This window comes from Castanea sativa, chromosome 6 (assembly GCF_040712315.1).
Source record: "Castanea sativa cultivar Marrone di Chiusa Pesio chromosome 6, ASM4071231v1".
NCBI classification, from domain to species: domain Eukaryota; kingdom Viridiplantae; phylum Streptophyta; class Magnoliopsida; order Fagales; family Fagaceae; genus Castanea; species Castanea sativa.
This window is the reverse complement of record NC_134018.1, coordinates 9,556,576-9,583,830: the sequence shown is the minus strand read 5'-3', so window position 1 is coordinate 9,583,830 and position 27,255 is coordinate 9,556,576. Positions and strand designations below refer to the sequence as shown.

The 27,255-nt window shown below is 36.0% G+C and overlaps 2 non-coding genes and 1 pseudogene across 2 annotated transcripts; 1 reads left to right on the top strand and 2 right to left on the bottom strand.

Annotated features, from left to right (window-relative positions):
- The first annotated feature begins 3,280 nt into the window (after positions 1 to 3,280).
- Positions 3,281 to 19,608, top strand: LOC142638302 (GDSL esterase/lipase At5g55050-like; annotated as a pseudogene).
- On the bottom strand, positions 4,438 to 4,510 carry TRNAF-GAA (transfer RNA phenylalanine (anticodon GAA)). The gene has a single exon. It is a non-coding gene; the product is annotated as a tRNA-Phe (tRNA).
- A 1,701-nt stretch (positions 19,609 to 21,309) lies between the features above and the next one.
- On the bottom strand, positions 21,310 to 21,382 carry TRNAF-GAA (transfer RNA phenylalanine (anticodon GAA)). Its single transcript has one exon. It is a non-coding gene; the product is annotated as a tRNA-Phe (tRNA).
- Positions 21,383 to 27,255: the final 5,873 nt, after the last annotated feature.

Below are 27,255 nucleotides of genomic sequence, written 5' to 3'. Positions count from 1 at the left end.
AATGGGCATTTGCCCCCTTTCGCCCAAAAGATGTAGCAAATTGTTCATGTTCTGAAACTATCTAGTAAAATACCCCTATTTTGAAACTCGATTTGATGAAAATCGAGTAATGTGAGAAATTTTACATGGAACTCGAGTTCCATTTTTTTTTTTTTTTTAAGTTTGATTTCACATAACTCGATTTTGTAAAAATCGAGTTTTTAATTTAAACTCGATTTTTAGAGAATCAAGTTTAAAACATGGGTATTTTGCTAGATAGTTTCAGAATAGGGACATTTTGCTGGAAAGTTTTAGCGAAAGGAACAAATGTCCATTTTGGCCCAAAACTATGTGTCATTTGGGGCACTAGCTAGATGACTGAATTAAACAAATTTGAAGTTATTAGAATAAAATAAATTTTAGGCAAAGTTAAAGTATACAGTTTGTGATTTAGCCTACAAATTTTATTCTTATTATGTCACGGCTAATCTATATATATATAAATAATAGGTAAAGCAGAGAGAAACTCCAATTGCAATTATAAATTAGAATTCTAATCTATATTGTGCCACGTGTCAATGTAAATATGAAATTGGAGTCTAATTTTCCTCCATTTGTTGTAATTTCGATGTGCTTCTTTTTCTTTTTTTTCCACCCCCGTGTATTTTCAGGTTCACTTTCCTTTTTCACACCCATGTATTTTCAGGTTCACCTCCCTTTTTCACACTCACATATTTTCAGGTTCACCTCCCTTTTCCACACCGATTCAGGCACCTTAATATACAACTCCCCTCTTCTTCAATCAATGATATGGAATTTCAAAAGAATCTCTCGGTATCAATGATGCATGTATTTGGATATTTCTGTATCTTATATAAGAAGAGGTTCTCTAAATATTTCAATTGTGGTCCTAATTTATGCTCTGCAAAACGAATTCCAATCGTTCCTAAGGTTTGATTACTACTTTCTTTCATCTGCCTATACTGTCGTTCCTTTTTGTGTCAATTTTTTATTGTTTAATTATATAATTTTGTGGTTTTCCTATGATTGATGTTGCATGTTTATTTTCTTTCATCTGCCTATACTTTCTTTCCTTTTTGTCAATAATTTTTATTGTTTAATTATAAAATTGTTTTGTTTTCCTATCATTGATGTTGCATGTTTCTTTTCTTTTTCATAACACGTAATCAACACGAGTCTCTACCCAATTTAGAAAGGAAGTTGTAATCCCATTATTTTTCAAACATCAAAGATTATTTGTGTAATTTTCTCAACTTACCTTAAGTTTTCTTTTAAGGAATTAGTACTTATCCCATTTGTTTGTCTTTACGTTTTATGCTCATAATTTTAGTGATTTTTAATTAATTAAAAAATATTTATGAGATTCACGTTATTTTATTGTTATATATAGTTATGAGATGCACGTTATGAGATTCACATTTAATTGATTAAAACATTTTGCTAAAAAAGGTTTGTGATAAAGCAACTTAATCATAACTATATGTACCGTGTATGAATCAACCTTGAATATATATGTCTATGTAGCATTCTTTCATTAGAATTTTGTATGATAAAAATATTTATTAAAAAATTACATAATGCTAAGTTTTATTAAACATGAATAAACTAAGTCTTTTAAACATAACTAAACTCATGATTAATAAATAAATAAAAAACAAAACTAATAGTATCACTTAAATAATAAAATGTAATATATTTATTTCCATTGTTTTATTAAATTATATCTATTCTCGTGCGGTAGCATGGGTTACATACTAGTTAAAAATAATGTTTCATTAGTTTTGTGCCATGCAAGATATACGTTTAGCTAGGTGAAGACTACTACAAGGATGTCCTTTACCTTAAACGAAAAGACATTATTTTTACCTTATTCAAATGTATAGATAAACTTGCTCGTAATCTCTAAATTGAGTTTTTTTTTTTTAAGCTATATTTGATAACTATTAATTGGATTGATTTTTTAGCAATCCTACTATAGATTACAAGTTCTGCAATTTCTCAACAAAAAAAAAAAGAAAAGAAGAAGAAGATTACAAATTCTGCTGTAAGTCAAATGCGGGTTCCACCTAGATTACAAGTTTTTTGTTAACCTGAGGCAAGTAAGAGCATTGTAATTCACTTACATTACTTGCTTTCCTTCTTGAGGATAATTAAGGTTCAAATTTCTCTTTTTTATTGATGTGATTATCAAATTATCACAAAAAAAGTGATGAAATTTCTTGTTGTCAAATATGAGATCTGGAATCAAATCTCACCGACAATAAAATAAAAATAAATAAAAAATCTATTGGTAATTTGGTTTAATGGTAGAGAGCAATTGCTATAGAATAGAATGGATTGTTTAAATCCTTTTCCTGTCTATTAAAAAAAAACTTACATGCCAAATTTTACAGTGATAAGAGATCATTCATCATCTAATCCATGAACTTAATTTTCCTTTTTGTAATTTTAAAATCGAAAAATCTTGTACTTTGAACATTCTATGGTACATACTCCAAACAGAAACATTTTCACTAGGCCCTAGCAGGTTTTCTATCCAACATATCATTCGGGAAACTAAAAAATATTCTGATCGATGCTATAGTTGTTTTGAAACCTTCTCTTAAGAGCATTCGCACTAGCAGTCTAGCACTGTCATATGCCATATGTTGGCAAATTTTACCATTTTCTCACAAAAACCAAGCTTCATCCAGACTTGCAAAAACCAACTACTGCAAAAAAAAAAAATTGCAATAGTGCAATTCTACCTTTAGAATTGCACTGTAGCTCAATTCTTAAAATAATAATAAAGAAACTAATATTTTATTCACTTACTTTATCAATTCCTCTCTCTTTCTCTCTCACCAGGTTTTAGGTTTTTGTTTTTATTTGGGTTTTGGGATATATTATTTTATTGTGTAAGAATATTATTTTAATGTGTTCTATTGTAAAATAAAAGTTGGGATGCTGAAAGTATTGTAAAATGGTATGGTATAATTGATAAATTAATTTTTTATGATAATAAAATAGGATGGGATAGAATTTTGGGATGTGAATGCTCTAACTAATCCTTTAGTTTGCACTGAACTTGTCCATCATCTTTGTATTTTGTGTACTTGTGAAAAGTTTAAAACTTCTCTACTCTTTCTTTTTTCTTTTTTTTTATTAATCTACTATTAGACTAGTGTAATTTGTATATATTGGACATTTTTAATATATAATCCTATCCTTCTACCAAAAGGTAGAAAGATTGCCATCCTTGTATTTGTTTTGACTGAGAGTTCTCTTTCTCACTCTTAGAATGGCTCGCAATAATATCCTAGTGATATTAATCCTCCTCTCTATCTTCATCTTCATGTTCACTTATTCACAAGCTCAAAAGGTCCCCGCGATGTTCATATTTGGAGACTCCTTAGTGGATGTTGGCAACAACAATCACCTAAAGTTCTCCTTGAACAAGGCAGACTTTCCCCACTGCGGCATAAATTTTTCTAACAAAGTTTCCACCGGGAGGTTTAGTAATGGCAAGAATGCTGCAGATTTTCTAGGTAATTTTATCAAATTACAAAAGTAGATAGTAGATAATTCACCTTTAATGTTTGTTAAAACTTCCACTTCAAAACTTAAATTCATATTGATAATTCACCTTTTTTTTTCTTGTTTATTGTATGGCTGTTTCAAATTCAATTCTTGTTTCTTATTTTGTCTCCTATTTGTATGTTATGGATTGAGATCAAGTGCAATATCAAGGGTATTGCAATTGACACAATACCATTTGATGACTGAGATTGAGAGTTGGAAAATACAGCTTTTAATCTTCATCATTAAGTAAAATAAAGTAAAAAATAGTTAGATAGTGGGTATGGTAAAAAATTTTGTGAGAGAAAAAATGAGTAATTGCACCGGATCTCAATTTGTATGTTATACCATTAAGATTTCAGTTGATCACATTTCTAAGAAATATGATAAAACCTTTTCCAAGAATAGAGGGCCTTCTTTTATGATATGGGATTATCATTTTCATTAAAAATAGAGGTGGACGTGTTGACTAATAATATTGTTTGGTTTTCAAAATATCAATTTGAAATGAATAAAATTTTTGGGCAGCTGAGAAAGTGGGCTTGCCAACCTCACCACCATATTTATCTATGATATCCAACAAGAGTAATGAAAATTTTCTTAATGGTGTTAGCTTTGCATCTGGAGGTACCGGAATCTTTGATGACACAGATAAACAGGTAAGTGAAACAAAAAATAGTACTATTTTTCCCTTTTTCTTGTACACTATTCCTTAAAAAATAAAGATTAATAAATTCTCATTCCCATAATTGCATATAACCGAGAATTTTAAAGAAAAATACAAGATATTGGTGGGCCCAAGTTGAGCTTGTAGGCCCATTTATAAAGCTAAGAACAAAAGCCCAAGATAAAAAAAAATAAAAAAGAAGAATAAAAAAATGCGGTGAGCGTGGATCGAACACGCGACCTTCAGATCTTCAGTCTGACGCTCTCCCAACTGAGCTATCCCCGCTGGATGTTGATCACCTTTTTGTTTTGATATTTGTATGTAGGATCAGTCATTATCTTTGACCGACTACTTTTCTGATGTGAACGGAGAGCTGCAACAGCATCTAAATTCCACGAATCTGCAGCAGTTTTTATCAAAATCTCTCTTTCCCATTGTGATCGGGAGTAATGACATCTTCGCTTACTTTCGTTCCTCCAGACTCTGCGGGAAGAGCACTCCAAGAGAACATGTGGATTCAATGGCTCTAGCATTAAATGTACAATTAAAGGTAACAAAGTATTCTTTTACAAGGTAAAAATTAACAAATGCTAAGAGGATTGAATTTGGAATTATTTTTAAAAACTTTTATAATAAAAATAAATAAATTGATTAATTTTTATATTTCTTATGAAAGTGGTATTAAATTTTAAAAAAATTGTCAATTAACAAATGCCCTAAAAGCATTTGTTAACTTATAAAACTTAAGAAAAAATTAACAGATGTCCTAAAAGTATTGATTTATGAACTATTTTAGAATCATTTTATAGGAAAAAAAAATTAATTAACTTTTTCGAAAATTTTTAAATATTTTCTATGGAAATGGTATTAAAACTTTCCTAAAATGACACATTAACAAATGACTGCTCCCATTAATTGTAACCAGAAAATTAATACCAATTAGTTCCACATTATAAAGTAACTTTTACTTGAAAATGATATCATTACTTGGTTACAAAAACTAAAATAAAATTTAAGTTAAAATGCAAATTACACTGTTTAAGTTTGACTAAAATTTATTTCAGTTCCCTAATTTTACTTTCATTCAAAAATTTAGTTTTTTAAATTTTAAATTTATTCAATTCAAGCTGTTTGTCCTATTTTGTTAAAAAAATTTCCATTAAAAAAAATTTCAAAATTATTTTTAATTAGTTTTTTTTATGGGAATATTTTTCATTAGTTAATTGTATACTTAATTGAAATTTTTTAATAGAATTAGAAAAAATGCCTAAATTGAATAAATTTGAAATATAGAAGACTCAATTAAATAAAAGTAAAATTAGAGTTTCTTATGGGCATGTAAGATTTTTTTTTTTTTTGCCAACATAGCAATTAAAGTGTGTACTAGGAAAGAAAATTTTGGTTATTTGCTCACTGTGAGAGGCCACACTTCTTTTTGAAAAAGGAAGGGGTACTCCCAAAAAGAGATTTGGGTGCTTGTAAGAGCGCCTCTCTTTTGGAGTAGTGGTGTGGAGTCGCCACTTATTTTTTTATACAAAAAAAAAAAAAAACTAAATACAAAATACATTTTTCAGAATACTTTGAGGTGGCGTTTGGTATGGGGTAATATTTTAGGATTCCCAGGAATGTTTAAAGATTCTCATGTTTGGTTGCAAATTACGCTAGGGAATCAGATGCCAAGGGAATCTTTAAACCCCTCTCAGTAGGAATGTGGATTCCCTTTAAAACAGGTGGGAATCCAGATTCTCAAACTTAAAAGAAATTGTATTTTTTATAAATTGACAATTTTAACCCTTTTTCCTTATCATTTAAGCAATTAAGATAAACTATAAAACAAATTATCAATATCTTCTCTCTTGTCTTTATCTTTTCCCGCCAAAACAACATAAACAGGATAAATAACTCTGCTAATAGTTATTTTTGTATTATTCTTGTCATTTTGAAATGTTAGATCACAGTTTTAATGAATGTGTTGCTAATTGATAGTTTATATAATGTTTTTTATCTATATATTTATAGTAAGATATTTTTTTAAAGGACTAATTAATAGTTTATATATATTTTTTCATTATTTATTTAAAGGAAGATTTTTTTTTAATGGGCTTGGTACTTCACATTCAAATCTAAGGACAAAATGGGAAAAACAAATAATTCATTTAAGATTCTTGAGAATACACCAAACATTATCATCTCACATTCCTGAGAATCTCTCAATGAAACCAAACATAGGAATAGCTACATTCCTGGGAATCTAGATGCCAGGAGTAATGTGGATTCCTCGTACCAAACGCCACATGAATGTCATTGATTGAATAAAAAAAAAGGAACAATTTTGGTAAATTAAACCTTACAAGGCTTTGGATCCTAATTACAATCTATGCAAAAGAATACAAAACTTTGGTCTTAGTTACAATCTACCAAAATTAAAAAGCCAAAAACACTAATTTACCCATCCAAAAATCCTAAGCTCGGGGGCTAGGTTACAGAATGGGAAGGTGTTAGGCACCCATTCCGCCTAGACATAGTTTGGTCTTCTAAATTCTAATGAACAATATACCCTTTTTGCATGATGTTGAATGATATGTTGAACACACATGACAAACGCTTGACAAAAATTAATATAAATAAATTTGCCTTATGAACATGTCCTCTTTTAAAAAATAAAAAAAAATAAAAAAATAAAAAAAACTAAGACTTGGTTTGTTAAAAAAAATCAGATTTGTTTTTAAATTTTTTTAAAAAAAAAAGATGATATTTTTATTAAAAAGAATCAGATTTGTCTTTGTGTAAAGTAAAAAAAATGATATTTTGTTGAAAGAATCAGATCTGTTCTGAAAAGTAATAAAAAATAATTTTAGGTTTGTAAAAGAAAAATCAGATCTGTTTTTAGAAATAAATATTTAAAAAAACTTTTTGAAAGAGAATCCACATTCATGAGATAAATTTATTATGCATGCATCACATTAATAAAATAAATAAATAAAAACTTCAACCTAATTTTCAATCATTTCTTTTAAATTTCAAAATCTGCAATTTTGTAACAAAGAAAAATTTTTCTAAAAAAAAAAAAAACAGATTTGTATTTAATGAAAATACAGATCAGTTTTGAATTTTTTTTTTAAATCATATCTGTATTTAATGAAAATACATATCAGTTTTTTCATTTTGAAAAAAAAAATAGATTTGTATTTAATGAAAATATAGATTAGTTTTATGTTCGAAAAAAATCAGATCTGAATGATACAAATCAGTTTTGAGTCTTTAAAAAAATCAAATCTGAAAAATAGAGACCAGTTTTGAGTCTTTAAAAAAATCAGATCTGAAAATACAGATCAATTTTGAGAAAAAAAAAATCGTTATTAGTCATTAGCATTTTTTGAAACTTAAAAAAATCAAAATAAATAATCATATGAGAACATGTTAAAGAAAATTCTAGCAAAGCATAATAATTATATTAGGAACAAAACATAATAAATTATGTCAAACACAATCATGCATCAAACAATAACAAAATTTAATGGAGAAAGAAAAGAAAGAAGAAAAACAATAGAATACCTCTTGCATGAGCGTGCTCTTCTAATGAAAGAATATTTAAGAATTCAAAGAAGTTCGTCCAACTCTTTGAAGTCTAAAATACTTTACTCACAAAAAATAAGTTTCTAAAGCAAAAATCTCCAGAACGTCTTTAACGTAAGGGGAATTGAAAAGTCAGAAGAGAAGGACCAGAAAGAAGGGGTCAGAAAGTGTGCTGAATTTTGAGAGGCATCCCCTATTTATAAAGGTTGAAATGCTTCGAAAAATTAGCTGAATGATCAGATACGAATTGAGACGTGTCCTTATCTTTAAAAAATTGAAAAGAGTAAGGTTTATCTCAATCCAGAAGTCCTCGGGCCGAACCATGGATTTGTGCCAATTGGCACTCCAAGAGTGCCGAATGGCTCTTTTGGGTGCCGAGCTCGCGTTTGAATTTTGGTCCAATTTGGACTCATTTTTTAAGGATTTTTGAGCCGGGGAATCACACTTAGACGCGTTTTTAATCCATATTCTAAAAATTAATCTCCTTTTCTAGATATTCAGGTCTTTAAAGTGATAATTATCTTATAGATAAATATTCCAAAGAGTCTTGATTATCCACAATTTCTTTGTTATCTGATTATCCATTTTATTCCTATGCATGCAAGTCTATTTTTAACACTGACTAACAACCAATCACAAATTATTTAATTAATTTTAATTATCTAGCCAATCAGAATTAATTTAAATTAATCATGCGTGGTCGGTTCTACTCAAACATAATGCATGTAGACTGTGCAAACTTGATCATATGATATCTTCTAATCCGACGGTCCGATTTAGAAATTAGACATACCATCGCAACTACTAGAACCTCAAGATCATTTTTATGATATACAATGAATAAATTAATATATGTAATGCAACTCTAAATTTTGGGTATATCAATGATCATTCTAGTCATCTTCCAAGATTAAATTATGGGTGCAAAGACTCATCATTATAATTTTCACATAATTTATTGACAGCGTATATTCGGTTTTGGTGCACGTAAATTTGCGATTGTTGGCGTTGGGCCAATTGGATGCTGCCCCTCAATAAGAAAAGATATATATACACAGATGAATGCGATGCTGAAATAAATTACTGGCGTGCGAAGTACATTGAAGGCCTTAAATTGATGTTGCAGACATTCCAATCTGAGTTCAACGACACCAACTACTCCTACTTTGATACTTACAGCATCCTAACCAATTTAATTGATAAACCAGCTTCATATGGTACAAACTTATTGCTTAATTGTCTTCAAAAAAAAAAAAACTTATTGCTTAATTTCCTTCTCAAAAGGAAAAAATTTATGAAATCACCCTTAAAAGCCCTATCACTCTGCTAAATTAAATTTTTTTGCAAATTATTGTGCTTAGTTAAATCTTTATAGGCACTTTAAAAAGGTTAATGTTCTATCTTTTATCTCAAAAAAAAAAAAAAAAAAAAGGTTAATGTTGATTGCTTTGATTCGACAAGCCAAAAAAAGAAAAAGAAAGCTAAATTCTGCTTTTGGTTGAGTAGGCACAACTTGTACACATATTTTGTGTACATGTCTCCTTTTCACTCTTATTATCAAATCACAAATGTTACATTTCTATTATCAATATTTTTTAGAAAATATAATGAAATGTGGGATATGCCTTTTTTTTTATAACCAATATAGATTTTACGTAGTTCAACTAATAAATGCCTATTATTGTCGAATAAAAGATCTGGGATTTTAAATTTTCTTTATATAAAAAATAATTTTGTATTTTAGCCTAATGATAAATCATCTTGGAGCAATGATGAAGCAAAAGTTCGTCAGTCGTTATGAGTTTGTCTAGATAGGGCCAGTCACACTCCTGCGTCACGACGGAAGCAAGAGCTCACTCAAATGGTCACCGGTGTGGTGTCTGCCACAACGCCTCCGATGCCAAAGTTAGTATGGAAGAAGGTTTATAACAATAAAAACCAAAAATAGCTCAGTATATCTTGTGACTGTGTCTGTCCATGTACCTTGTGTTGGAGGTGTGAAGGCTGTATATACCTTCTTTTGGATTCTAGCCGTTGTGGTATTAATGCCTTGCTCAGTAATGTTCCCAGCTGAGTAATGGATCTTTAATACGCCCCCAAGGGTCTACCTAGCTGGTGTTGTAACCGCCTGAGGTATTTGCTGGCGGCATTGAATGATTCTGGTATCCTCGTCAGTGACGTGGCTAGCTGCTTGGGTTCGTCAAAGAGAATGGTGTCGTTTGCAGTATTGAATTCGTCCGTGATCCATTTCGTCAGTCCCATCAGATGCCCCCGGATTTTGTGGTCGTCGTAACATGTTATGTCGACCATAGAATGCGAAAGGTTTATTAGACTGCAGGCGACTCTTGAGATTTCGTGCCGTATTAAAGGCGTAGTGGCGGCGCCATACTGGTTGTGGCCACGTGGCGCTTTATGGTGGGTGCAGTTACTGTTCCCATTGTGTGACCCTTAGGTTTCTAACCGATTTTCTGTTTTTCTGGGCTTTGTTTTAAAAACTTCATCTTTTCTCCTCTTTTCTTTTCATCTTTTCAAATTCCCTGTTTGTGCTCTGAGCATCTCTATCTCTCTGATTTTTCTGCAAGCCAGTGCGCATCTCTATCTCTCTGATTTTTCTGTAAGCCGATGTGAGGCGGGGTTTCCTACTTTCTCCATTCAAGGTATGTCCCTCTTTTCCCCTTTTGATTCTTCCTTTTTTCTTTTTTTTTTTTGCAATCCCATATCGCGGTGAATTTCTGATATCTTCCCTTTTCTTTTCTTTTTTTTTTGGTCTAGCTTCTTTGGTTTTTCTATGATTGGTAGTTCTGAGGTTTGGACTATTTTCCCCTCAATTTCTTTCCTTTTTGCGCGTTTAGGAGGGTTTCTAGGTGTTTTTCCAAATCTTGAGGATTTTGTTTTTGAGGGTAACGATCTGGGCGTCGTTGTGGCCGATCTGTTGCCCTTGCTTCGTCAGTGTATCGACTGGTTCGAGAATTTGGTGAGGGAGCGGGTAAGGATGTCCGAGGTGAGGACTAGTGAGCTCGAGACTGGGTTGTCGTCTAGCGACGACCCGATGGAGGGAGATACAGCCGTTTCTACCTTTCGAGAGGTTAGGGCTTTCCACGCCCTCAGAGAGGTATGTAGGTTGGATTCTAAGATGTTAGGTAGGTTTAGGGATAGGTTTCAATTCCCGGAGCGGGTTAGGATCCGTTTGCCCAATGAGGAAGATCGGGCATGTCATTCCTTTCCTGGAGAGGTCTGTTTCTATGAATCTTCCTTCGTCTGTGGGCTGAGGTTCCTGGTCCACCCCTTTTTTATGGAGCTGTTAGACCGCTACGGTATTGCTCCAGGGCAACTCATGCCCAACTCCTGGAGGATAATGGTCAGCTGTATGGAGATATGGCTGGCCGCTACAGACGGTGGAGAGCTTAAAGTGTAAGAGCTCACCTTTTTGTACCATTTGAAGGAGTCCAAGGAATATGGGTATTATGAGCTAGTTCCTTGGGAAAGGAGGACCAGGATCGTCCGGAGTTTACCTTCGTCTTTCAGGTATTGGAAGTCCTGATTTTTCTTTGTGTCTGGGGACAATTTTGAAACTTCCTCCGGAGGGGTTTGGAGTGAACTCCCGAGGTTATCTTCTCAGTGGGGGACCCCGACCTTAGGTGCGTCATTATTTCTTCTCATCGTTTGAGTTTTGTGGTGTTTGCTATTTTGGTCTTTAACTCCTCCGTCCATTGTTTTGTGCAGTCAAGAAGCGCCCTAAGCTCAAGAGCAGGTATAAGAAGCAAGTGGAAAAGGCGATCGAATACGCGAAGACAATCGAGGATTGGGACGATCTGGTGGACCCAAGGACTCTTGCATTCTACTGCCTTGGCCCAGAGCCTTCTGCTTTTGTCTTGCGTAATCTCAGGATCGAGGGAAAAAAGAGTAAGTGGATGTTTCATCTGCATCGGGTTTTCTCGCATATATCTATATCTATATATATGTATATGTATTTTACAATTGTTTCCCTCTTGCAGAAATGACGACCAAGTTCAACAAAAGTATGTATGATAAGATGAGGGCCAAGAAGGACGAACAATTGTCCCATCTCGGGAAGAAGGTGGTGCACGTCACAGGGAAGGGCCCTCCCGTTACTTCAGCCGCTTCAGTTACTCACCTCGTCTCTAGGACAGATATGACGAGGTCCGCTTCCCCTGCCGCCTCGATTGAAGAGATCCCTACCCCTGCCTCAAAAAGGCAGCGCACCTCTGATAAGGGGAAGGAGAAAGCTGATTCTCACTCATTCCACGATCTGGGACGATGAGAAACTGGCAATGGACAGGGCTCATGAAGTTGTGACTACAGAAGACTTGAGGACCTTTTCGGGCTCGTCCACAAAGGAGCTGGTGGGTCATCATCTCCACAAGCTCGTCCAGGTAACGTTCTGGTGCCAGTTTTATTTATGTTCGTTTCTTTTTTCTTTTTTTTTTTTTACATTATTCTGAGGTTCAATCTTCTTGCGCGTTCTTCAGGTGTTGGGGGAGGGCATTCATCTTTCCTTCGAGTATCTTGCTTAGGAGGCCAAGGTCGAGTCTGGGCTATCACGAATAACGACCTTGGAGGTGGACTACTCAAAGCTAAAGAAAGAGCTGATAACTTTTATGGGTGAGGCCAACCTTGCCAAGGAAGAGGCCAAGAAACTTAATGACGACCTCAGAACTGAACGGCAATTGGTTTTGGAGAAGGACGAGCAACTTGTTGCTGCTAGGGAGAGGGTGAAAGGTGTCGCTGCTAGGGCCATAAAAGGCTTCCAGCAAATTGAAGAGTACAACTCCGTGCTATTCAGTTGGTACTTCAAGGGGTTCAAGCTGTTGAGGAGATACTTGATTAAGCACCCCTCTAGAGTAAATCTGGAGACGCTGGATATGGAGGAGGTAGACAAGGAGATGGCTGCTGACAAGGCTGCCCAGCAGTTGGCCCCTGAGACCGGTGTTCCTACGGATGCCCCTGCTACTGACGACGTTGGTGCTGACACCTGAAACTTATGATAATTCCTTCTTTCTCTTTTTTTTTTTTTTTTTTGGGTGCCCTTTGTATTTTGGGCTTAAATTTCAGAACAATTTTATCTTTATCTTGAGAACACTAGTTTTGGGTCCGATGTTTCAGGACTTTTGGATGAAAAGTAATTACTTCCTGTTTTGGTTTTTATAACTGCATACTTACTTGCCTTCATGTGGTTGTATGTGAAATGTGGCACCTGTTCGCGCTTTTCCGGGGGTTTTCTTCATTTTTTTTTTTTTTTTGACTTGCCCCCTTTCAATGATCTTGTTAATCTCCTAGATTCGTCAGTAATGTACATCCGCCTAGGCGGAGTTTTATTACTTAGATTTTTGGGATTTTGCCTCGTCAATAACGTACATCCGTCTAGGCGGAATCTTATTACTTAGGCTTTTGGGATTTTGCCTCGTCAGTAATGTACATCCATCTATGCGGAATCTTATTACTTATGCTTTTTTGAGATAATCTCTTGGTCTCGTCAGTAATGTACATCCGTCTAGGCGGAATCTTATTACTTAAGCCTTTTTTTAGGTAATCTCTCGGTCTTGTCAGTAATGTACATCCGTCTAGGCGGAATCTTATTACTTAGCCATTTTTTATTCTTGTAACTTATACTTGCAACTTGGCCTGTTGGTACGAATATGTTAGATGAACAATGCTTTTATTAATTTCAAGAGCGGATACATTAATTTGTTACATCCTTTGGTGGTACTTCTTCAAGTGCTCAATGTTCCATGGTCGAGGGAGCTTTTTCCCGTCCAAGGTCTCCAAGTGATAGCTACCTTGCCTGGAATAATGGATAACTCGATATGGTCCTTCCCATGTGGAGCCGAGTTTTCCTTGGGAAGAGTCTCTAGTCGCTGTAGTGAACTTGCGCAGGACGAGGTCTCCTATGTCGAATCGTCTAAGTCTCACCCTCCTGTTGTAGTATTCGGTCATTTTCTGCTGGTATTTCATCATCCTGTTAGAAGCTTTGTCTCTTACTTCGTCTAGGCAGTCCAGGTTGACTCACAATTGGTTGTCATTATTTCCTTCGTGGAATGCTTCTCGTCTGATGCTAGCTACTTCTACTTCGACCGAGATTACTGCTTCAGTACCATATGTAAGCCTGAATGGGGTTTCGCCCGTCAGGGTTCTCGCCGGGGTTCTGTAGGCCCATAAGACATTGGGCAATTCTTCTGGCCAGGCACCCTTCGCGTCGTCCAGTTTGGCTTTAATTATCTGGAGCAATGTTCAATTCGTCACTTCCGTCTGTCCGTTCGCCTGTGGATGCCCTGGGGACGAGAACTGGTTCCTGATGTCGAGGCCGGAGCAGAAGTCCCTAAAGCCTTGGCTGTCAAACTGCCGCCCATTATCTGATATGATCGTCCGTGGGATCCCGAACCTGCAGATTATATTTTTCCACACGAAGCTTCAGATTCGAGCCTTGGTGATGGTTGCCATCGCTTCTCCTTCAACCCATTTTGTAAAGTAATCAATTGCAACAAGTAGGAATCTTACCTGACCTTTACCTAAGGGTAATGGTCTGACGATGTCGATTCCCCACTGTGCGAATGGTCACGGGGATGATATTGTTGTCAATTTCTCTGCTGGAAGTCGTTGGACATTCCTGAATCTCTGACACTTGTCACAATTCTTGAAGAGTTCTACCGCGTCAGCTTGTACAGTTGGCCAGAAATAACCTGTTCGAATGACTTTGCTTACCAGGGACCTAGGGCCAGCGTGATCTCCACAAATACCTTCGTGGATTTCCTCCAGGATGTATCTGGCTTCGTCTTCATCGACACACTTCAAGTAAGGTAGGGAATGGCCCCTTTTGTATAGGTTGTCATTTAGGATCGTGAACCTGGTCGCTCTCTGCTTGATCTTCCTGGCCTCCTTGGCATCCTGTGGGAGGTGTCCGTCTTGGAGAAAGGATACGATCGGTGTCATCTAGCTTTTTATACCCTGGATTGCAAACGTCGGGATTTCTTCGATGCTGGGGCGTTTTTGCATCTCCATGCTTAGCTCCATGCTCGTTGGTTCTTCCTCTGAGGAGGCCATTTTCCCGATCTCGTTTGCTTCCATATTCTGGCTTCTTAGGATCTGCACAAACTCCAATTTGTCAAACTCCCGGGCCAGATGTTTCGCCATCTTGAGGTATTTCTGCATTCTTTCCTCCTATTCTTCATACTCCTCTTTGATCTGTCCTATTACTAACTTTGAGTCACTCTGAACAAGCAGATTTTTTGCTCCGAGTGCCTTCCCAAGTCTCAATCCTGTCAATATTCCTTCGTACTCCGCTTCGTTATTAGTGGCTGGAAATTTAAGTTGAACTCCATACCTGAGCTTTTCTCCGCTGGGAGTGATTATGATGACCCCTACTCCCCCCATCTTTTGGGCTGTTAAGCCATTAGTCTGGATTGTCCACGGTTCTACCTCATCACCACAGTCGTCATCTTCTGGAAGGGTGAACTCGGCAATGAAATCTGCTAGAGCTTGCGCCTTGATGGCTATTCTGGGATGGTACTCGATGTCGAACTGGCTGAATTCAATTGCCCACTGGACCATATTCCCTGCTGCCTCAAGTTTGTTCATGGATTTCCTGATCGATTGGTCCGTCATTACCAGGATGGGATGTGCTTCGAAGTATGGTCGCAGCTTCCATGAAGCCACTATTAAAGCGAATGCAATCTTCTCAATCCTGGGATACTTGGCTTCTGCTCCCTGAAGGGCTTGACTGATGTAGTAAATTGGAAGCTGCTTCTTATCCTCCTCTCGAATCAAGGTTGCGCTGACGGCCGTGGCTGATGCCGCCAGGTATAGATAAAGGTTTTGTCCTTCCTTCGACGAACTCAAGAGGGGCGGATTGCTCAGATAACATTTGAGCTCTTGAAACGCTGCTTCGCATTCGTCAGTCTAGGTGAAAGCTTGCTTCAATGTCTTGAAGAAGGTTAAGCATTTGTCCGTTGCTTTGGAGATGAACCTATTGAGTACAGCAATCCTTCCTGTGAGCTTTTGGACTTCTTTAACGGTCTTCGGTGATGTCATATTTAGTATTGCTTGTACCTTCTCCGGATTTGCTTCTATCCCTCTCTGGGACACCATGAATCCCAAGAATTTTCCTGAGGCTACCCCGAAAACACACTTACTAGGATTAAGCTTCATCTGATATTTTCTGAGGGTGTCAAACGTCTCTTCCAAATCGTCCAGGTGCGTCAATTCCTTTTTTCTCTTGACGAGCATATCATCCACATACACCTCCATGTTTCTGCCAATCTGCTTGCTAAACATCTTGTTTACTAATCTTTGGTATGTTGCCCCTGCGTTCTTCAGTCCAAAGGGCATCACCCTATAGCAGTAGAGCCCTTGGCTCGTGATGAAAGCGGTTTTTTCTTGATCTTCCTCAGCCATCTTTATCTGGTTATATCCTGAAAAGGCATCCATGAACGTCAGTAGCTTATGTCCGGCCGTAGAATCTACCAGCTGGTCTATCCTAGGAAAGGGGAAACTGTCCTTTGGGCAAGCCTTGTTTAGATCCATGAAATCCACACACATTCTCCATTTCCCATTTGCTTTTTTCACCAGCACGACGTTGGCTAGCCACTCTGGATAATAAACCTCCCGAATGAAGCCTGCTTGCAACAACTTGTTAACTTCGTCGGTGATCGCTTGGCTTCGTTCGGGGGCAACGACTTATCGTCTTTGTTGGATGGGCTTTCTCCCAGGATCCACGTTCAACTTGTGCTGGATGACCTAGCGTGATATGCCGGGCATATCCTCGTGACTCCATGCAAAGACATCCAGGTTTTCCTTGAGGAATTGAATGAGTTTCGTCCTCATCTCGGGGCTTAAGGTTGTTCCTATCCTCGTCATTTTGGCAGTCTCTCCCTCGACAAGTTCCACTGCTTCCAAAGCTTCTACTTTGTCTTCTTTTTCCTTCTTGATTGTCCACGTGTGGTTTTCCTTCGCAGCCAGTACAGCCTGGTAGCATTCCCTAGCCAGGACCTGATCCCCTTTCACCTCACGGACACCGTCATCAGTTGGGAATTGCACCTTTAGGCAGTAGGTTGACGTGGCCGCCTTCCATCTGTTAAGCGTGGGTCTCCCAATGATTACATTATATAAGGAGGGGTAATCCACCACCAAGAAGTCCAACTGACGGGTCAACTGCTTCGGGTAGGTCCCTACTGTGACTTTTAGCGTCACTATGCCCTTGGGGTATACCCTGTCCCCGTTGAAGCTGACGAGGGGGGAGTCAAACGGGCGCAATCTCCTAGGATCTAGTTTCAACTGTTGGAAGGCCGGTAAGTACATGATGTCTGCGGAGTTGTCGTTGTCCACAAGGATCCTCTTGGTGTTGAACCCTTCGATTGTGAGCGTTATAACCAAGGGGTCATTATGTGGCTGCCTTACTCTCCGAGCATCCTCTTCATTGAAAAACATGTCCTGGTTTGTCCGTCTATACTTGAATAGGGGTTCCATATGGACGCTATTTACTTGTCTCTGGCATGTTTTCTTGAGGGACTTGTATGATCCCCCCGTGAATGGCCCTCCTGTGATCGTACTTATCTCCCCGATCACATCCTGTGGTGGTTGGGATGGACGGATCTCATTCTTGGACGAGGATTCACGCTGGCTCTTGTTGCCGTCTCTGAACCTGCTAGACTCTCCCTTCTTCACATACTTCTGCAGTTTTCCTTTCTGTATCAACTCCTCTATCTGTCCTTTCAGGTCTCGGCAATCCTCCGTGTAATGGCCATGATTCTTGTGGAATCGGCAGTATTTGTTCTTGTCACGCACATTAGGGGACGAATGCAAAGGTCTCGGCCACTGAAGGTAACGTTGATCCTGAATCTATGTCAAAATTTTGTCAACAGGCATAATTAGAGGGGTGAATTTTACCGTTCGTGGAGCTTTTTCATCCTTTCATTTATCTACGTCACTTCCTCGATGGCCTAGGTGCTCCCTCTTTTGCCCCTACATTCGTCTTCCTTCTTTCCCTCCTTTCTCGGCCTTTCCTCGTCCACTATGGCTGCCAGTGCGTCCTCGGCATACATGTACTTTTGGGCCTTCAGGAGCATCTCTGCCATCGTCCGAGGTGGATTCTTTGCCAGCGAGATGACGAATTCTCTGGACCTAAGCCCTACTTTAAATGTCGTCAGTCGTACCTTGTCGTCTGCGTCGTCCACTTCTAGGGTCTCTCGAGTGAAGCGTTTCACATATGACCGCAAGATCTCCCTCTCCCCTTGCTTAATAGTGAGTAGGTGATCTGCTGGTCTCTTAGGACGTTACCCTCCGACAAAATGGCGCAGAAAGGCGCTACTTAACTGTTCGAAGCTGTCAATGGATGAAGTGGGCAGTCTCGTAAACCACTCACTTCCAGCTCCCTTCAGCGTAGTAGGGAAGGAACGACACATTATTTCATCAGGGGGTTGTTGAAGGCCCAGTGTCGTCTTGAAGGTATTAAGCTGATCTTGGGGATCCTTAAGCCCATCAAAAGGCTCAAGTTGAGGCAACCGAAACTTTGCTGGTACTGGTCGATCTAAGACTGCCATGGTAAAGGGAGAATCCGTTGCCCTGACCATTCTATCTAGGCTCCGATCCGTCTTCTCCTTAATGGCATTTCTCAATTCGTCCATCTCCTTTCTCATTTCCTAGAGGAGATCAGAATGTTGTTCCTCTGGAGTAATGGTCCTTCGTCGGTCACTTCTCCCGTGGCTATCCCCTTCATCTTTTTGGACAGCTCTTGATCGGTTCTCCTCCTGCTGAAGCCTTTGTCTCATCTCCTGATTCTGTCTGGTGAGTTCTTCGACGGTAGCCGCAAGAGCTTGAACTTGCTGAGCCAAGGCCGCTGAATCCTGGTTGGATTCCATCTGGATATCGAAGTTGGTAGGAACTGCGTTTTCGAACCGTAGTACGAGAATGTCGTTTCCACAGACGGCGTCAAACTGATGAAGCAAAAGTTTGTCAATCGTTATGAGTTCGTCCAGATAGGGCCGATCACACTCCTGCGTCACGATGGAAGCAAGAACTCACTCAAATGGTCACCAGTGTGGTGTCTGCCACAACGCCTCTGATGCCAAAGTTAGTGTGGAAGAAGGTTTATAACAATAAAAACCAAAAATAGCTCAGTATATCTTGTGACTGTGTCTGTCCATGTACCTTGTGTTGGAGGTGTGAAGGCTTTATATACCTTCTTCTGGATTCTAGCCGTTGTGGTATTAATGCCTTGCTCAGTAACGTTCCTAGCTGAGTAATGGATCTTTAATACGCCACCAACGGTCTACCTAACTGGTGTTGTAACCGCCTGAGGTATTGCTGGCGGCATTGAATGATTCTGGTATCCTCGTCAGTGACGTGGCTAGCTGCTTGGGTTCGTCAAAGAGAGCGGTGTCGTCTACAGTATTGAATTCGTCCGTGATCCATTTCGTCAGTCCCATCAAGCAACGTTATATATAAATTAAAATTATATTCTATTTATTAAAAAAAAATTGTATAAAATATACTACAAATAGCTTCTATATTTTTTTTTTAATAGAAAGTTATGTATCTATCCTTTAAAGTTATTTTTGATGACAGGATTTATAGAGGTCAAAACTGCATGTTGCGGGCTTGGCCACCTTCGTGCTGTGTTTCCTTGTGAGCCATTTTCAGCCTGTTGCCCCAATAGAAATGACGACGTCTTCTGGGATGCATACCATCCTACAGAAGCTGCTGCTCACATCATTGTGGATAATATGTATCACGATGCATCAAATTACTCTTTTCCAATGAATTAAATTAATTTGAGGGACCTTCTTGCTATTTAAGCTTAGCCATATATACAAGTATATGTAAGAGTATCATCTTCTTCTTAGTGAAAGGAAGTCAATATTTTTTTAAAGGAGTCTGATATATTTGTAAATTGTAATGCATTGAAATTAATTAAAGAAATTAAAGATATTCCTTCAGTCTTGAATTCTTGATTGTTCAAATGCTTTAGAAAGAAAACTCAAATTTAAAGAGAATTCTTCTAACTTATGTCTAAAACCCTTTGATAAAAACATTCAACACAAACCATTTCAAAGGCTAAGCTAGGGACCGTCAATTTTTAACATTGGTTTTTTTATATACTCCTTGTATCAAAGATTAAAGATTTACTGTTAGTTGCTACCAATTTCACCATTTATATATATGACTATTTATTATTAGAAGATGCTCTCTTTATTTATCACTCATATTATTTAATAATTATAAATATAAATAATAATTAATAATTAGGATAACCCAGTGTGGGTTACATTAATTCTCCTATAACTTATAAATTAATATGATGTGAATATAAAATTAAATACACATGATAAATTTTTTTTTTTTTTAGAAGAATACACATGATCAATATTATTTGAATATATTCATTTTGCTCATGTTTCCCTCATTCAGTTCCTCTTTTTTTATTATATAAATTATAATTGACTAATGTCTTAATACTTGTTGATAAAATAGTTATTACTAATGGCCTGTTTGGGAGTTTAGAGAGGGAGGAGAGTAGAGGGAAGTAGAGGGGAGGGGAGTAATGGGGAGGAGAGTAGAGGATAATGATTACCCTCCACCTTGTTTGGATGTTTTTATAATTAGTAAGGAGGAAGGGAGTAATTAGCCATTCCCCTTATTTTTAACATTGTAATTTTATAAATATAATGAGGGTAAATTAGGTAATTTACTTTATCAATAATTTTATGTGCTCTACTCTCCCTCCAAATCTCTCCAATTTGGAGGAATTAAAAATGAGGGGGTTGGAGGTAGTTGAAACCCCTTCAAATCCCTCCAAACCTCTCCCCCTCCTTCCTTAAAAAACTCCCAAACAAGGTAATTGAATTACTCCCCTTCCCTCTACTCTACTCCCCCTCCTTTTTTAAACATCCAAACAGGCCATAAGCGATCATCTTGAGATTTTGTAAGCTTGGAGGCTATGAAAGAGGAAGGAAAAAAAATAGAAGAAAATATATTCCTAGTTACTTACGTTATCTTTATTAATTTTTCTCTTCAAAACTTGCCTATTTTAAAAGGGGGGACCACCACACACCCTTGATGCGATGGTCACTTCACAAGTATAAGTACTTGTGGGGTGTGGGGGGCAAGGGCCGGGGTTCAAGTCTCTAGGAGAGAGATTCACACACATATACACTTAGATTAGGCTAGAGTAGAATTCTATCTTGTGGGGTGTGGGGGGCAAGGGCCGGGGTTCAAGTCTCTAGGAGAGAGATTCACACACATATACACTTAGATTAGGTTAGAGTAGAATTCTATCTTGTTAAAAATAAATAAATAAATAAAAAAGTGGGGGGAGGGGAATAAAAAATAAAATTATAGGGTCAAGAGAAAAATTTTGATTCTCAAATCTCAGTCGTTCTTTTATTTTTCCATAGTAGCAGATTAAAAAATGACGGGCCCAAGTTGAGCTTGTAGAAATAGGCCCATTTATTACAAAGAACTAAAGCCCAAGACAAGATAAAAAAGAAGAACAAAAATGCGGTGAGCGTGGATCGAACACGCGACCTTCAGATCTTCAGTCTGACGCTCTCCCAACTGAGCTATCCCCGCTTGTTGACAGGTCACTCGTTCTTTTATTATTGAATATGAAGAATATTAGATTACACGTTACCCCGTGTTTGAAGAGCAGAAGAAGCACCTAGGCTCCTCCTCCAGTGTGCAAGAGGTATTATCAAAGTCTCTTTCCCATTGTGATAGATACAGTAATGACATGACATCTTCGACTAACTTCGATTCCTCTTAACTCTACAAGAGCACCTCACACCAAAATGTGGCTTTCACATTAAATGAACAATTAAAGGTGGCTGTGAAATAAAGGTTATGTCGTTTAATAATTAATAGAATGTTGGCGACTGCTACAATTACAGATGTGGGCCATGTTACAAATTTCAATTACAAATATGTAATATATATTGAACTCCACCTTTATTGTCACCTCAAATTATAAAAAAATAAATAAATAAATCAATGTTTGTGAAAAATTCCCAAGGTGATGTAGTAGTCCTCCAAAGTCTAAACATGAACATGCATCAAAGTAAGACTCATTATTTCATGCTTTAGATCAGCAAAGTTAATTTGGAGTGAATTCTAAGCAACTAATGTATTTTTATTTGGCCATAGCAATTAATAGGAATTTTTTTTTTTTTTGCTAATTAGGAATTTTAATTTGTTTATATGCTTAATGTGGCGGGCAAAAAGTAGTAGCTAACAATGGTTAACATGTTACTTCCTACCCAAACGATAGATTTTAGAGGTGGGATGTAAGATCACCTTCTAAATACCCATGCTTTAGTAATTAATGGAGATTAGACAAATTGATCCAATAAAAAGTACGTATTTGAATTAGGAAAAACCTTAAAAATGGCGAAGTATTTGTCCTCAGGTTTGGTTCAATATGAGGATGCTATTACAATTATGGTTTATCTTTCTTTTTCTTTTCCCAAAAATAATAATCTCCTTGATCCAGTTGCTTCTTGGTTTTATATAGTCAACCACATTGCATCTGGGCTCTACATTTGGAGCGTTAAGATTACATTTCCTTGATACTTGTCACATCCAAGCCTTACTGGTGAGTTTTATACCAAAGTATGAGCTATAAGGGTACTATTCACGATCATTTTCCCATTAATGCAGTTAGCTAAGTGGTTGCAGTACATTTAATACTGAGGGGATGGCTGCTTTACCCTTCCTTCCTCTTCTCTTTCGTGTTCAGTACCAAGTTACACTTTACCTCCCTCAAATTGCGTCATGCCCCCTTAATTACTAATTCTCAGCCCTCTGAGGTTAGGTAGGAGTCCTCGACGCTCTTATCTCCTACAATTTCTCAATCTCTTTATTGAGTTCAAATAAGTGCTTTCTAAGGATACTTCACGAAGTTCATGTTAAGAACATATTTTTTTATAATTGACTAATCCTTTGACAAAATGCACTTTACTTGAAATTGAATAGATCTAAGATGGGTTTAGTACTTCAAGAAATATGTTGTTCAAGCCAAGTATTAAAGTCATGAAGATTGGACCAAGAAACAAGTAAAGAAGAGCTGTTCATTAAAACTCGATCGATATTTCGACAGAAACAGTATCTATCGAGACTTAAGAATGAAGCTCGACAAAAGCTTGACAGAAGCTGAATCTGTCAAGATCTATGAAACCAAAATTTCCAAATATGATATTTGGCTAATGTTGACATGTATGTGTAGGATTTCTTTTCTCACAACCCTAAACATATATAAGGCCTATTTTAAAGGTCGTTATACATAGAGAACACATGCAGAAAGTGACCTAGTATTTTATTCTCTCTGCAAGGAGTTACTGCGTCTTTTGCGCCTTAAGGTTTTGTAACCAAGTACTTCTTGATCTTCATTGTTGATGAAGTGAAGAACTTTACAGCCAACAACATCTTCAAGTTGCTAGAGTTAGTCACGTACTGGAATCCGTGCAAAAGAGTAGCGTTCATATACTAGAGAGTTCAAAGGTTCTAAAGCGGTAGAAAGTTCTGCTGTAAGTTCATCAATTGGGATTGTAGATTCTAGGGACAAAGGTTTTGTACTAAATCTGAAACTTCTCTTTATTATAGTGGATTTCTTTTTGGGAAGGTTTCCCCTCAAGTTTTTTACTGTGAAACTAGTTTGTTTCATTGGTTTTCCTAAGTTATCATATCTTGTCTTATTTACTTTTCTACTATGCATGATATTGATGTTTGTTTGTTTTAACAAACTTTATTTATAATTGTGAGAGACCTCGAAAGTGTCTCTAAAAAAAAGAAGAGAATTTTGAAGTGCTTTTTAGGGCATCTCTCTTTTTGAGTAAGTGGTGTGGAGTCGCCACTTATTGTTTTTACACAAAAAATAAGAAAAACTAAATATAAAATACATGACTGAATTGTTCTTTTATCATTGATTGAATAAAAAAGAATACATGTTTGATAAATTGAAAATTACATGGCTTTGGGTCCTAGTTACAAACTACCAAATAATTACATGGTCTTTTGTCCCGGTTACAGTCTACCCAAAACAAAAATAAAGACAAGGCATAGATCTACATATCCAAAAAAACTAGATTCGGAGACTAGGTTACGAAATGGGAAGGTGTTAGGCACCCATTCTGCCTAGACAAAGTCTGGTCTTCTAGACTCTTGTAACCAATGTACCATTTTTATGCATGACATGAATGATATGTTATGTACACATGAAAAACATAATTACACAAGTCTATTTATGAATACACCCTCTTCTTTTGATAAAAATTCGGATCTGTGTTGTGATGAAAAGTTGATTTTTGGTTTTAAAGAAAAAAAAAATAAAATCCGTTTATGCTTGTGTAAAAAATAAAATTAGCTTTTGGTGAAAGAAAAAAAAAATCAAATCTGTTTTTGGGATAAAGTAAAACAAAATCTTTTAGTTAAAAAATATTAGATATGCCTTTTGGGAACGAGAAAATTTGGTTTTGGGTTTGGTAAAAAACCATATCTGTTTTTGTGTAATAAGAAAAATTAGATTTGTATATGATTAAAAAAATCAGATCTGTTTTTTATGTTAAATAAAAAATATATATATTTTTAGAAGATGATTATATTCATAACATCAATCTATGCAACATACATCAAACAAACAAGACTAGTCATGACTCTTTTTTATTTCAAAATTCATTATGTTAAGAAAAAAAAATCAGATCTACATTCAAAGAAAGCATAGATCCATGTTGATTAAAGAAAACTTCAGATCCACATCTAATGAAGATGTAGATCCATTTTTGTTTTGAGAAAAATTCAAATCTACATCTAATGAAGATGTAGATCCATTCTTATTTGAGAAAAGATTTGATAACAAGAGATTTTTTAAAATAAAAAATAGATCTCAACAATAAAAACATCATAAACATAATCTAACAAAGAAAACATGGCAAAACTAAACACATATTTATTTATGCATTATAAAAAATAAATATAAGAAGAAAGGGCAATAGAAACAACCTCTTGCATAGAGCACTCTTCTTCTTCTTGAGAGGATGTTTTAGAGTTCAAAGAAATTTATGCAATTATCTTTGAAACCTAAAAACTCCAACTTTAAGAGAAAGAATATCAAAAAGGAGAGTCAGAAATATGAGTACTCCAAGAGTGTAAAAACGTATCCCCTCTTAGAGCGTAAAAAGTGTGTTGAATTTTGAGACCCAATCTCTATTTATAGAGGCTGGGATGCTTAAAAAACAAGCAGCAACGCTTAAAATGCGAATCTGAATGCATCCTTCTGCAAAAAGGTCAAAAAGGATGTGCTTTATCGTCACCCGAAAGAAGTTGGGCCAAAACCCAAAAGAGTGCCAAATGGCACTCTTGAGTGCTGATCGCACTTTCGTATTTAGGTGCCTTTTGGACTCCCTTTTTAGGGTTTTCCTGCGTCGGGCCATGCACTTAGACGTGTTTCCAATCCGGATTCCAATTTTTTAAACTCTTTTCTAGATAGTTTCGGTCTTTTCAGCAATAATTATCTTGTAGATAAAATACTCTAAAATAAATCTCGATAAAGTTCAGATTATCTATAATTTTATTGTTATCCAATTACCTCTTTTAATCCCATGCAAGCAATCATATTTTAAACACTAATTATCAACCAATCACAATATTATTTAATTAATTTTAATTGTTTAACTAATCAGAATTAATTTAAATTAATCATGCGTGGTCGACTCTACCTAGACATAATGCATGCTGACCATGCAAACTTGATCATGTGATATCTTTCGATCCGACAGTCCGATTTGAAAATCAGACATACCATCGCGACTGTTAGAATCTCAAGATCATTTTTATGATATGCAATGAATGAATTAATGCATGTAATGCAATCATGATTTTTGGGGGTACATGGATGGTCACTTCAGTCATCTTCCTTAATTAAATTATGAGTGCAAAATCGAGTGTCTACAATAATAAATCTAATTAACAACTTAGATTTAAAACTTATTAATTCTATCAACCGGGATCTAAATTTCCTAACAAGTAGTATCAGAGCAGGTTCACTCTGATTGGATTAATTTCCTAAGTATGATCCTTGACTCCCGTTTACATGAATCGTGAACAATCTCTTTTGATCCCTCTTTTATTTGATGGCACTAATTATGCCCTTACCTATTTCATTAATTGCTTTGGATCCTTGTCCCCCACACTTAGTATAGTAACATTTTCATAGTATTTATACTGTTATAATGCTCGTAATTTTTGGTTATTAATTATATATATTTTTTGAAAGAGAATAATAAAATATAATACAAAATTATATATTTTGATAATTCGGTAGTTATTGTTAGAAACTATGCAAGCTCAAAGCTTTAACAATGGAGTTTAGGGATTGAAAGAGAGATTGAGATTTTGTGAAAATATGATTCATTGTATTGAGTAATTACAAGATTTATGTTATATACTAAGAGCAGAAAGCGGGAAGAGCCTAACTAATTGACTAACAAAGCAAATAATAAGTAACCATTACAATCATGAAACCTGTCATCTAAGCATTAATTAACTAACTAACTAAGCACTGTAGTACTGACATGTCGTTTATAATTACAATACAAAACGACTACAGCTTAAGTTTGCCTTGGCTGCCAATTCTTTCTTCTTCTTCTAAACCTCTTCTTTACAATTCACTGAACTTGTTCTTCTTGAGTCTTCACATATTCTAATAGTTATAATGGGGAATGAGGATTTAAATTCTTTTATTGGAAATACTAGGAGGTACAAATTGAATTATAAGGCTCTTGACTATATAATATAAAATTAGATTGTTGTTGAGTACAATGAAGGCAATAAATTAGGTATATCGGGAACTAGTTTCTTATCGTATTAATTTAGAACCTTCATTTCTTTTTCTTTCCTTTTTCTTTTTTTAAATGAGTGCTTTCATTTCTCAATGACCCCTTCACCCTTATAATAATTATTAGGACAAGATTTAGGTACAGTACTTAGATATTGTCCCTTAGGTTTATTTCTTAAGATTCTGACATTTGGATTTTTTCTTATAGGATGGAAGTGTATTATTTAATTAAGTTGTCACATCTTAAGAGGGGAACCTAAGAAACAACACCTAATTTATACTGTATCTAAATTCTGTCCTAATGATTAAATGTCTAAATTTTTTTTTTCAAGAATCAAACGTTTGAAATTTGATCCCTAATAACTTCACCTTGGAGAAAAGGGGGAAAACTTATTGTTTGTTTCTTCTCAAAATTTTTTTTGAAGGAAAAAAATATAGAATCAGTTTAAAAGCCCCATCACTCTGTTAAATTAATTTTTATATCCAATTTTGATTACAAAAGTTCGTGCTTCATTAAAGCTTGATAGTTTTATTTTGATTAAGACATTCTGAATTCGATTAAGTAGGGACTCAGTTTGCAAAGTAAGATTTACGCACAATGTGGACATATGGCGTTTGT